We start from the raw sequence: 12,672 nt of genomic DNA, 5'->3' as shown, positions 1-12,672 counted from the left end.
AAATCAGTTGCAATAAATACCTGGCTTGGCAGTGGCAGGTGTGGAAAAGAGACTGAAGGGTTTTATTTTCAACCCAAAGCTAAACAACAGGGGCAGTTAGGTCATGCTGTGGATAGAACACAGCCCTGGAGTCAGGAGGACCTGAGTTCAAATTCTGCCTCAGGCACCTAATAATTACCTAGCTGTGGGGCCTTGGGCAAGTCACTTACCCCTTTGCCTTATTAAAAACAAAATCAAAAAACAAAAACAAAGCTATATAACAGGCACTGGGAAAGATTGGGTATGTGGAAAGACAACCCCCCCCCCCCCAATCTGCTGCCCTCTGGGCAATTTCATTCTACCCAAATATTTTTAAGATTCTACTTCTGTAAAATTTCTGTTTCACTTTTTGGCAGGTGATGAGGGGACTTGTGGGATAGCAATCACTGAGTGCCTAACTTTTTCACTGGGGGGGGGGGCAGAGATTTTATGATTTAAAAAATGATGCTCTATATTGTCCATCCTCTTAACCCAGACCCTCTCAGGCATCCTTTGACAGTTCATTACCCAGGTAGGCTGGGATCTCATAGAGCAAAGAACTCTTAGAGGCATCTGTTCTATACCTTCCTTCTCATTTTACAGATGAGAAAACTGGCCCAGGGAGATAAAGGGACTTGCATGTCTATAAACATAGGCACATACATATGCATATATAATACACATATACTTACATACATATATATATACATATATATACATATATATACATATATATACATATATATATATATATATATATATATATATATATATACACACACACACACACACATAGGCAAACTAAGTCTTCTGATTGCTCTGTAAACTACTTCAGCCAGGAGGAGACTGAGCAGTCTGCTTTGAGCAGCAGGCCTCCCAGGTGGCTCTGCAGCAGTATTTGGTAGAAGTGAAATGTATTTTATCCTTAAACAGGTTGGCTAAATCTCTTGAGGTTGAAGGACTTCCTCCACAAGAGAAAGATATTTTGCAAAGACTGTAGATTTCTTCAGCGATTTTTCAAGAAAACCAATTGCATTCATGATGTCTGAGGAGGAAATCCTGTAAATACAGGGGGGCCTGGCAAATGTTCCACTCACACAGAGGGAGGTGTATAAAATGGGGAGGGGGAAGCAGAAAGGCAGGAGGAAGGGTCTGTGGGCACAGCAGCTCATTCCTTATGCTCTAGTCCTCTTTATAGTAGTATCAGTGATTTGGGAGGGGCTATAGGATCCCCCAAGTGTGTGAATAGATGCATGTTCACAGTCACCTGTGTAACTCAGAGCCTAATTGGAAACTGTGAGTGACAAATAATGATGGACTGTTAATGCATATAGGGTGGTCAGTCAGCAAGCACATTGTAATTATGCTTGGTATCGTACTAAGAGGGAGACCACATACAAAGAAACAGGAACATGTAAGACACATATTAATAGATGTAATCTCAGAGGAGGGGGGCTTTAGCATCTGGGAGCACTGGGAAAGACCAAAAGGAAAATGGGAAGCAGTTTGCAGTTGAGTCTTGAAGGAAGCCAAAGGAATATGAAGTTGGAGGAGAGCAAGAGAGGACCCAAGGTATCTACAAAGGATGTGATGGAGACAGAGCATTGAGTAAGGAAAAAAGAGTAGACTAGAATGTTTGGGACCCTAGAACATGTGGAAAGAAAGATTAAAAAAAAGACTGAACAATTAGTGAAGGACTCTGAATGTCAAAGAAAGTACTGTTTATTTCTGGAAGTGATAAGGAGCATTGATGGGGCTGGGTGGCTGACACCGCTGGATTTGCTTTAGAAAAATCACTTTGATGCTAGTAGAGTCTAGATTGGAGCGAGTGAGGAGAGACTTAAGGTGGTTTCTTTTCAGTCTCCTTTGATCAATCATCTTTTGTATAAATTCCATCCCCTTTGTGTGTGTGTGTGTGTGTGTGTTGGGTGGCAGAAAACAAAACAAAACTGGGCAGTTAGATGGGACAGTGGATAGAGCACCTGGAGTTGGAAGGATCTGGGTTCAAATTCAGTCTCCAACACTTGACACTAAGTTGTGAGACCTTGGCAAGTCACTCAATGCTGATTGCCCCCCATCCAGGGCCATCTCCATTCTGATTCATATCTGACCACATATCTGACCAGATGGCTCTGGAGGAGAAAGTGAGACTGGTTGCTCTGCACAGCATCCCTCACTCAAATTCAATTCACTTGGTTGTCATGGCATCACTTCCTTGATGTCATGGTCTTCTTGGAGAACAAAGGACAAGCATCATCGATATCCCCAACTCTGAGTCTTTCCCTAGGCTCTCTCTGGAGCCCTCTTCTCTCTCTCTTCAGTCTCTGCCTTGGTATCCTAGGTAGATCCCATGAGCTCAATTATCCTCCTGTGCAGATGGGACTCTGTCTCCTGGACTGAGATCTGTTACTTTATTGCATTTTATTGGTATTCTTGTGGAGGAAACTCTCTCTACAGAGTCAGATCGATACCTACTCTGCAACACAGAGTCCTATAGAGGGCACTGAGATATCACTTACTCAGGCTCTACCTACCAAATGTTATTCAGTTCTTTCAGTCATGTCCAATTCTTTGTGCAAAGATACTAGAGTAGCTTGCCATTTCCTTCTTCAGTTCATTTTACAGATGAGGAACTGAGACAAAAAGGGTTAAGTGACTTACTCAAGGTCATACAGCTAGCAAGTGTCTGAGGTCATATTTGAATTCTCTCTGACTCTATACCTGGTGCTCTATCCACTGTATCACCTTATCTGTCCTCTATAATATTTTTTGTTTTTTAAATTTTTCAAGGCAATGGAGTTAAGTGATTTGCCCAAGGCCACACGGCTAGGTAATTATTAACTGTCTGAGACTGGATTTGAACCCAGGTACTCCTGACTCCAAGGCCAGTGCTCTATCCACTGCGCCACCTAGCCACCCCCTATAATATTTTTTAAGAGGAAAAAATAAAAGAGGGAGAAAAAAAACAGCAAACAAATTAATACATTAATAAAATGAAAATATTTGCAATTTTCTACCACCCATGGATCTCCCATCTCTGTAAAGAAGGGAGACATGGAAAACATCTTCTCATATCTCTTCTTTGGGGTTATGTTTGTTCTTTCTAATTTTTCCATTGTTCACTTTTGATTGTTTTGTGGCTGCTATTATTTGTTTGCATTGTTATAGTCATCACCTATATTATTTTCTTGACTCTGCCTACTTAATTCTGCATCAGATCTCATAAATCTTTCCAAGCTTCTCTGTGTTCATTGCATTCAACATTTCTTTTAGCATGGTAATATTCCATTCCATTAATATGCCACAATTTACTTAGCATTTGGTGTATATGAGGACTTTCCTGATATCATTGATTTCTTTGGGGTAAAAGTCTAGTAGTGCAATCTCCGAGTCAAAGGGTAGAGACATATTAGTCATTTTATTTGCATAATTCCAAGTTGATTTCCAAAATGTTTGCACTGATTCATATAGATCTACCACCAAAGCATTAGTGTACCTATCTTCCTACAATCCTAATGTTGACTATTTCCATCTTTTGTCATGTTCCAATTTACTGGGTGGGAGGTTGTTTTGATTTGTATTTTTCTTATTATTAGTGACTTAAAGAATTCTTTCATATGGCTGTTGATAACAATTTACAATTCTTTTGAGAACTTTATTTTTTTTTGACTATTTATTGGGAAATAGCTTTTCATCATCAATTTTCTCTCTGTCTTTGTCTTTGTCTCTCATCTATATAACCTGGATATCAAATGTATCTGAGAAATTTATTCCAAAGATTATTTTCCATTTAACTGACTGTTTCTCTTCTTATCCTAGATGCATTGAATTGTATTTTTAGTCCATTTTAGATCAATGAAGCTATCACATTTGACTTTTGTAACTGTCTCTATCACTTATTTGGTTAAGAATACATACCCAGGGGCGGCTAGGTGGCACAGTAGATTAGAGTACTGGCCCTGGAGTCAGGAGTACTTGAGTTCAAATCTGACCTCAGACACTTAATAATTACCTAGCTGTGTGGCCTTGGGCAAGCCACTTAATCCCATTGCCTTGCAAAAACTAAAAAAAAAAAAAAAAAAAAAAAGAATACATACCCATAACTGTGAAAAGTACATGATCTGCTTCCCTTCTGTTTTTTTTTAATGGCATGATCTCTAATCATTGAATTTATTATAAATAAAAATAAGCCCTAATTTTTGCCAGATTGCTTTCCAATTTTTCCAGCATTTTTTCCTTACCCAAATGATTTATTTTCTTTTTTTGAATGCTATAAGAATTATGCTATTTCATTTCAACAAGCCTTCACTAACTGCAAGACAGTTCTTTTATTTGTTTCCCTTGAATCATTCTCTTATATATTCCATATAGCACTAACTGTCCCAAACTTTCTCCTGTTTTCTCAACTAACAACTTCATATTCCCCCCACCCCACCCCAATGACATTTCTTCTTTCATTGAATAAAACTGACCATTTGATTTGAGATCTGATTCCTGGTTTTCTTCACTCTACATCTACATCTTTCTACATTTTCTCTTGTTTTTCTACTCTTTTTTGCCCCAGTCCCCAAGGATCAGTCTTCTCCTTACCAAGGCCAACCATTTTATATGTTTCCTTGATCCTATCCCTTTCATCTCTGGGAAATTTGCTTTATCAATCAATCATTCCTTGTCCTTTTTCTCTAATCTTCCATTTTTCTTTACATATTTGCTCCATAGCTTTCAGACATGCCGAGATCTCTGTCATCCATAAGTGGTGGTTGGTTGATTCTTGTCCTTTGTCATCAAAGAAGACCAAAATGACATAATTATGTTTGAGACAAATGACAGTTTGTCCTACTGTGGCTGATCAGACCAATATGAACTTGTAATGTTCTATCATAGGTCGGGCACAAATAGTTCATATGAACATCTGGGGTATTTACCGTAAACTCATGATTATCATGTTTCCTTTGAGCTGCTTCAATTCTACCTTCCTCAAAGAGTTCAACACCCTCACTGATGAGGGCACACCATGCTGGGTGGTCCTGTGCCACTGTCTCCCTTGCTGCACAATCAATTCTAAAGTTCTTAAGACCTTCAGGATGTCTCGGTATTGCTTCTTTTGACCCCTTTGTGAGCACTTGCCCTGTGTGAGTTCTCCATAGATGAGTCTTTTTGGCCAGTATACATCTGGCATTATAGCAACTTGTCCAGCCCATCATAGTTGCACTCTGTAGTAATGTTGGAATGCTGGGGTAGTTTAGCTCAAGAAAGGACCTCAGTGTCTGGTATCTTCTGCCAGGTGATCTTCAGAATCTTCCTAAAATAATTTAAATGGAAGCGATTCAGTTTCCTGACATGGCACTGGTAGACTGTCCAGGTTTCACAGACACATAGCATTGAGGTCAGCACAAGGGCTCTGTAGACCTTCAGTTTGGTAGTCAGTCTAATACCCCTTCTCTCCCACACTCTCTTTTGGAGTCTCCCCAATACTGAGCTAGCTCTGGCAATGTGTGTGTCAATCTCATTGTCAATGCGTACCTCCCTGGAAAGGACACTGCCAAGGTACGTGAACTTGTCCACAGTACTATGAACTTCTCTATTTACTGTAATTGATGATTCCGCATATGGATGGTGTGGTGCTGGCTGATGGAACACCTGAGATTTCTTGGTGTTAATTTTTAGGCCAAAATAAGCACAATTAGCAGAGAATTGATCCATATTTTGTTATTTCTCAGCTTAAGAGGCTGCATTGGTGCACAGTCATCTGCAAACAGAAGATCATGCACCAAAACTCCCTCCACTTGGTCTTGATTTGTTACTTTTACAAGTAGAAGAATTTGTCATCTAAGTGGTAGCTGATCTTGAAGCCATGTTCATTCTCCTGAAGGTGTTTGATAACATGGCTAAAAACATCAGCCATAAAGAAAAAACATCCCTGAGCTCTGCCATCTATCTCTTCAAGTAATTATTACATATTTCTCTTTCCTTTTACTGCTAAACAGTACCTATCTCCATGTGATGTCTCCACTTCCTCAGCAGTCACCCACTTCTTAACCCCTGGTGACAAGGCTTTTCATTCCATAACTCTACAGAAACTTCCTGTACTAATGATTTTTATAACTACTAAATGGAATGGCATTTTCTTAATTCACATCCTGAATATTAGAATATAAACTAAGTAGCTGCCTGTTACACAGTAGTCATTTCATAAATATGTATTGATTGACTTATTGAACTTTTGACACTATTAACAAACTTTTCTTTTTGAATTTTCTTTCTTCCCTTGGCTTCTACTATCCTTTTCCTCTCGATTCATCTTTCTTGTCTTACCATTACTTTTCAGTCTTGGCTGCATCATCATCATCATCCATTTCCCAACCAGTTAAGTATGGAGTTCCCCCAAGATCCTGTCCTAGCCCTTCTTTCTCTTGGTGATCTCATACACTATCATTGGTTCAACAATCATCTTTATGCAGATGAACCCCAAATTTATAAGTCTGTATAGCCCTAATCAGTCTACTGAACTCCACTTTATATCTCCATATGCCTTCTGGACGTCTTCCTCTATATGTCCAATTGGACTATGAAACTTAATGTGTTCAAAATATAATAAATCATCTTTCCTTCTAAACCTGGTCACCTTCAAACTTCCTGTACTCTGAAGCAGTACATTATTAATCTATCAATCACCATATTTTGTAATCATAAAGTCATCCCTGATTTTCTCTTCTTTCCCCCTTCCCTGCCCTGTACTCAATTAGTTCTCAAGTCCTATTGATTCAAGCTCTTCTGCCATCTCTTCCATGAACAGAGTCAGTCATTATCCTAGTTCAGAGTCTCATTGTCTCTTACTCAGACGACTGTAAAAGCTTTCTACTTGGTTTCCCTGATGCTAGTCTTTCTCTTTTCTACTCTCTTCTTCACACAATTCCCAAAATAATCTTCCCCATTTTCCAAAGCACTCCTCCATTCAAAACCCTCTAATCATTCTAGATTCTTTCTAGAATGAAGACATAAATTACTTGTTATCATGCAAAACTCTCTATAATACCCTTCCAGTTTTTTTCCCAATTACCCTTTATTTGCATACTCGAAATTCCAATCAAGTTGAATTACTAATTGTTCCCATCTCTTCTTTTTTTTTCTTTTTAGTTTTTGCAAGGCAAATGGGGTTAAGTGGCTTGCCCAAGGCCACACAGCTAGGTCATTATTAAGTGTCTGAGACAGGATTTGAACTCAGGTACTCATGACTCCAGGGCCAGTGTTCCATCCACTGTGCCACCTAGCCACCCCTCATCTCTTCTTGAAATACCATCTCTCTTCCTTTGGTAGATTTGCCCACTCTGTATCACATGTCTGGAATGTAATTCATCTTTGTCTTCTTAAAGGTTCAGCTGCCCTCTCCTTCATGAAGTTTGTCCTTGAGTCCTCTAGCAGTCTTTCTCATCTCAAGTATTCCTATTGCTCTTGTTCATCTGTCCTTTGACCCCTTTACTCCTATCCACTGTATCGTACTTGTCTGCTTAGCCCCTTCAGAGAAGGAACTTGTTCCTTTTTGTCTGTATTTGTAGCACAATGCCTTGAATATCATAGTTGCCTCTTAATATTTGTTGAATTGAATCATTTTTCGGTTGTTTTCAAGTCTTCATGACCTCATTTGGAATTTTCTTGGCAAGGATATTGGAGTGAAATGCCATTTCAATTTCCAGCTCAATTGACAGATGAGGAAACTGAGGCAAAGAGGGTTAAGTAATTTGCACAGGGTAACATAGCTAGTAAGTGTCTGAGGTCAGATTTGAATTTAGGAAAATGCATCTTCCTGTCTTCCAGTCTTTATTCTACCACTGTTATGGCTTCATCAAATACTTTTTATTTTAATAAAAAAAAATGAAAAGGCTCCATGATGAAATCTTTGGATTTCCCTTAGAAGACTGCATATCACTTTGAACACGGTAGATCCTCAAATAATATATATATTCATTGAGTTGAATTGAACATTTCTTCATCTTACTGTTTAATGAGAAATAAAAATTATGGGGGAGTTCTGCCCTCTAGTGGAAGTATGGAAAATTAGATGACTTTCTGGATCTCCTGGAAAAGGACCATTTGTATTGATTTATCAGAAAATTTAGTTATTCAAAGAATCCTAAACCTTAGGGAGGGGAGACTTTGGGAAAGATAGCTACATGAAGCCTTCAGCAAACTGTCTGTGCCAGGGATTTATAGTCAATACTTAGAACTCCATTTTACTTATAAAACCATTATCATACCAGTAGGAACAGGTCAGCCTATACTTGGATAATCAGAAACTACATAGCAAATAGCACAATCTCAAATGGAGGTTAAAAAGAAGGGCCCTAATAATAAAATGAGCATATTTGACTGGTTGTAGGGGCAGAATCCTAAGACCTCACCCCATGTAGGCCAGTCAGTATGGTATCTGTACTTGCAGAGTCAAGTTGAAACTCAGACCACCAACATAATTTCTTGGTGAACTAAATACAAAAGTCAATGCCTGAAGGGTCAGGAGCTACTCCTTCCTCCTTTTGTTCAGCAAACTAACCTGGTTAACACAGGTGGGCAAGGAAGTCAGGTCCAACTGGGCAAAACGGCATTGAAATGCATTTTGAAATAGCGTTTGGGGAGATGCTATCGGTTCTTGAGGACTGCTTTACTTCACTTTTCCTCTGAGCTCAGTATCTGGTGGTTGGTCTTTTTTTTAATTTAATTTTTAATTTATGGAATAAAATAAGCATTTTCACCACAAAGTAAAAAAAAAATTGCAAATGAAACTGTAATTCTACCACATACAACTTTCTATTCCTTTCAAATGAACCACAAAATAATCATGCAAATTATTTTTTTCTTATCTTCCTCCATTCTAGAGTTGGCTGCCATTAGACAGAAATAGGTAAATATAGATACACACTTCTCTCTCTCTCTCTCTCTCTCTCTCTCTCTCTCTCTCTCTCTCTCTCTCTCTCTCTCTCCCCCCTCCCACTCTTTGCTTTTCTTAATGAGCTCTTTCTCAGGACTTTCTTCCTTTCTATTACTTCTACTGGAGCCAAACATAGTCTTAGCCATTGCCCTCTTCTGTCTTCTCCAAGGGCAAGGCAATGGCAAAAGCTGAATTCTTTTCCCTTGGGAACTGCTAGACCATGAAGATGGGAAGGTTTGCTTGTCTCCAAAAGCATCCCAGCTGCACAAGCATTTTCCCAGCTTGGCTGCTGCCTATCTTGCCTCCCAAGGACACAAGGGAATACAGCTTGGGGTACAAATAACAAATTATGTCATGAAGGGCATTGTCCTTGACACATTCAAGGCTTCTTGTATACTCTGGGTCCAGTATTTCTGGAAAATGTGGCAATTCAAAAAGACAAGTTCAGGGGATTCCTTAATAGTCCTTAATATGTATCCATCACAAACCTCTGTGAAAAGAATGATTATCTTACTTAGCAGTTTAATTGGATTATGCTAATGCATAATAAAAGTAGAAGAATCAATTGGCTATAACATAACATACTGAAAATTCTGTTCATTCTGACCTCTTAGGGAGGAAAGACCCCATTTGGGTTGGTATCTGTACCAGTTGCAGCTTCTCCAGGTAAGGTTTAGTTCATAAGACTCCAAAAGGGAGTCAACCCAGAAATTGGTATCTTGCAATGGCTCTCCTATCTCCCAGTAAAAATAGAGTCACACAGAGACTCCCCACTCCCAATTCCCTATTTTCTGGGCCAAGATTAGAGAGTGCTATGGAAACCTTCATTGAGTCTGCTTGTTGGAAATACATGAACCAGGAATCAGGATTTCCTGGTCCCAAACTGCAATTACTGTATATCCATGAGGTCAGTGTTACCAAAATGCTGATGCAGTCCAGTCTTTTTATAGATAGCACCTCAATAGCCATTTTGTCCCTCTAAATTACTTTTTTGTTCCAATTCAAAGTCTGTTAGATGTCTTTTGTCTGATGTCAGCCTCCTCTATCCATAGGTGTCTTGGAGGTCCAAAGAACAAAAGAAGCCATGTGGGCACATTTACACACAGCAGAAGCGTGTACTGTCTTTGTTGCACTTCCAAGGCTTAGAGATAAAGAAATGTTTTCTCTGTCCCCTATTAATCATCTCTAAAGCCAAGGTTAGGAAAAGGGGAAGAAACATCTCTCTTCCCCCCCCCCCCCCCCCGCCCCATGCATGGGCGTTTTGTGGTTCAAAAGGGGGATGGTTTGGTTTAGTAGAGTGTATGAGGCTAGTCTTTTGTCTGGAAACCAGCTGCCAAGTGACTATGGAAAGAGGAAGCTTCGTATTTGTTTGCATCTTATAATTTAGCCTTTTGTATTTACAGTTTTGTTTTCAAATTGTGTCACCAGTGTAGATCTTGTCTTCACCAAGTAGTAAATTTCCCAGAGGCTGTTCTTGTTTTATCTCCATAGCACCTAGGAGGGCGTCATGTCATCCTTATGGACTGGTTGAAAGGAATTTCTGTTATGTCATGGGCCCCTTACTTTCTCTTCCCTAGCAGTTTCATGGTCAACTGGATGAGAGAATTTCCTCCTCCATCAGGCATGATATGTCAGCATGAAAGGAAGAATCAGGATCAGTTGAAGAAGAGTCTTTAACTTGTAGAGTTTGGGGTTATTATCTAGGAGAGGGATAGATAGGGCTTGCACCCATGATTTCACTGATGGAGGGATTCTATTGGTGAAGGTTGGCACCTCTGCAACTTAGAATCTTAGAGAGTTACTTAGAGCAGCGAGAATTAGTGGTTTGTCCAGAGGTCACACAACTGACTCTGAGCTCTCCCCTTTCCTCTCTCCCTTCCCCCCAACTCCCATACCCCCATTAGACTGTGAATTCCTCAAGAACAGGGAACTTTTTGGTTTTTTTCTTTATATCCTTAGTTCTTAGCATAGTGCCTGACTTAAAACAGATATTCAACAAATACATTGATTTTATTGACGAATTACATTTATTTATACATCTCAGATTCCCACCTGTTCATCAGTGCATTTTCTTCCTATATGTTCTTTCTATACTAGTATGTAATTAACTGCCTTCTATAGATTAGACCGTGCTCTCAAGGGAAGGGATTAATTTTCTAATGCCTGGATCTGTACTATTCCCAGAAGGTCTACTAAAGTAGCTAACTCTCCAGGGTTTAAGTAAATATAATTGAAACATAAAAAGTCAGTGGATTACTTCTTTGTAGGAAAAGGTAGTGCTGATGAACCCACTGCTATTTGGCAAAGTGATCTAATGCAGGTAACCATCTAAAAAGTGGGGGGGGGTAGGAATAAAATTAGTCTGGAGGTCTCAGGTAGGCAACTCTAGGTCAACTCTGTCAACAATTTCATTATCATTTACTGTTCTAATTTTGGTCCATGGTGTGTGGTGGCCTCTGGAACAATATCAACCATCCAGACACTCATGAATCCTTTCATTCATCACAATGACAACAAAAAAGAGTGAAAGGTCCATGCTCAACTGTCAATGACGGTTTTGACCTCCCTCTGTCACCTACTTTTTTTTACCATCAAGTCTAGGACATTTTGATCTCTTCCTAATACCTGACTCCCTTTGGTGGGAAATGCCAATGCAATCAGATGCTTTTAAACTCAGTCTCCCCTCCTCTGCAGTCTCCTTCAACTTCCCTACCCCGACTACTCTACCCTTCTAGTTTTGTGAAGATGTCCCAAGGGAATCGACTGGGATAAGAACAATTCAGCTTCTTGGATTTTCTCTCCCTCTCCTATAGTCTTTCTGTTGTACTGATGGTATTCTAAAAGTTAAGTCAACATGGCGGAATAAAGACTGACCTTCCCCATAAACCCCTCCAAATACCTTTAAATAACGACTCTAAGCTAATTCTAGAATGACAGACCCCCCCAAGATGGAATGAAACAATTTTCTAGCTCAAAACAATATTCATCATCTAAGGACTATCCAGTTCCCTTCTTATGGAGAGGAGGGAATGCATCTTGCTTCTTCTTCATGTCCCAGGGAAGGGACTGAGTTCTTCTTTAGCTTTCTAAGTAATTGCTTGCCTACTTTATTCTTGTCAGCTGCTTGGACTTATAATTTATAAAAGAAGTAATATTTTTCTGTCCAACATTCTCTGAATCTTCTTTCTGTGGATTTTTCTTCTCTTGGAGGTTGGATTTATGCTAAGGGTTAGTGCTAATAACTGCTTTTTCTTTTGAAGATGGAGAGGAATGGGGTTTGGGAAAAGGGAGCTTAAGAATTGGGTTCATTTTGGGGTGAAGAACTCACCAATTTTGACTTAGGAAGGTAAGAAAGTCTTAAATTTTAATTCACAGATTATTATAGAAAGCTCATAGGTTACTATATAAAGTTCACAGGTTGAGTTCTTTGGAGAAGCAGCAAGGTAGTGAACTTTTTTTTTTTTTAAAGGACAGGCTGATTAACAGAAGTTGATGTTAAACAGGCTAAAGTGTTTAAAAGGGGGGGGGGAAGAAAAGAAAATAAGCTTAAAGTAACATAGATACAGCTTGGGCAGGTAGGTGGCACAGTAGAACACTGGCCCTGGAGCCAGGAGGACCTGAGTTCAAATTCAATCTGAGATACTTATTACTTAGCTGTGTGAACTTGTAAAGCCAACCCAATTGTCTCGTCAAAAAACAAAACCAAATCAAATAGATACAGCTACATGGAA

The sequence above is a fragment of the Macrotis lagotis genome, chromosome X, assembly GCF_037893015.1.
Source record: "Macrotis lagotis isolate mMagLag1 chromosome X, bilby.v1.9.chrom.fasta, whole genome shotgun sequence".
Taxonomy (NCBI): domain Eukaryota; kingdom Metazoa; phylum Chordata; class Mammalia; order Peramelemorphia; family Peramelidae; genus Macrotis; species Macrotis lagotis.
This window is presented reverse-complemented; position numbering follows the sequence as displayed.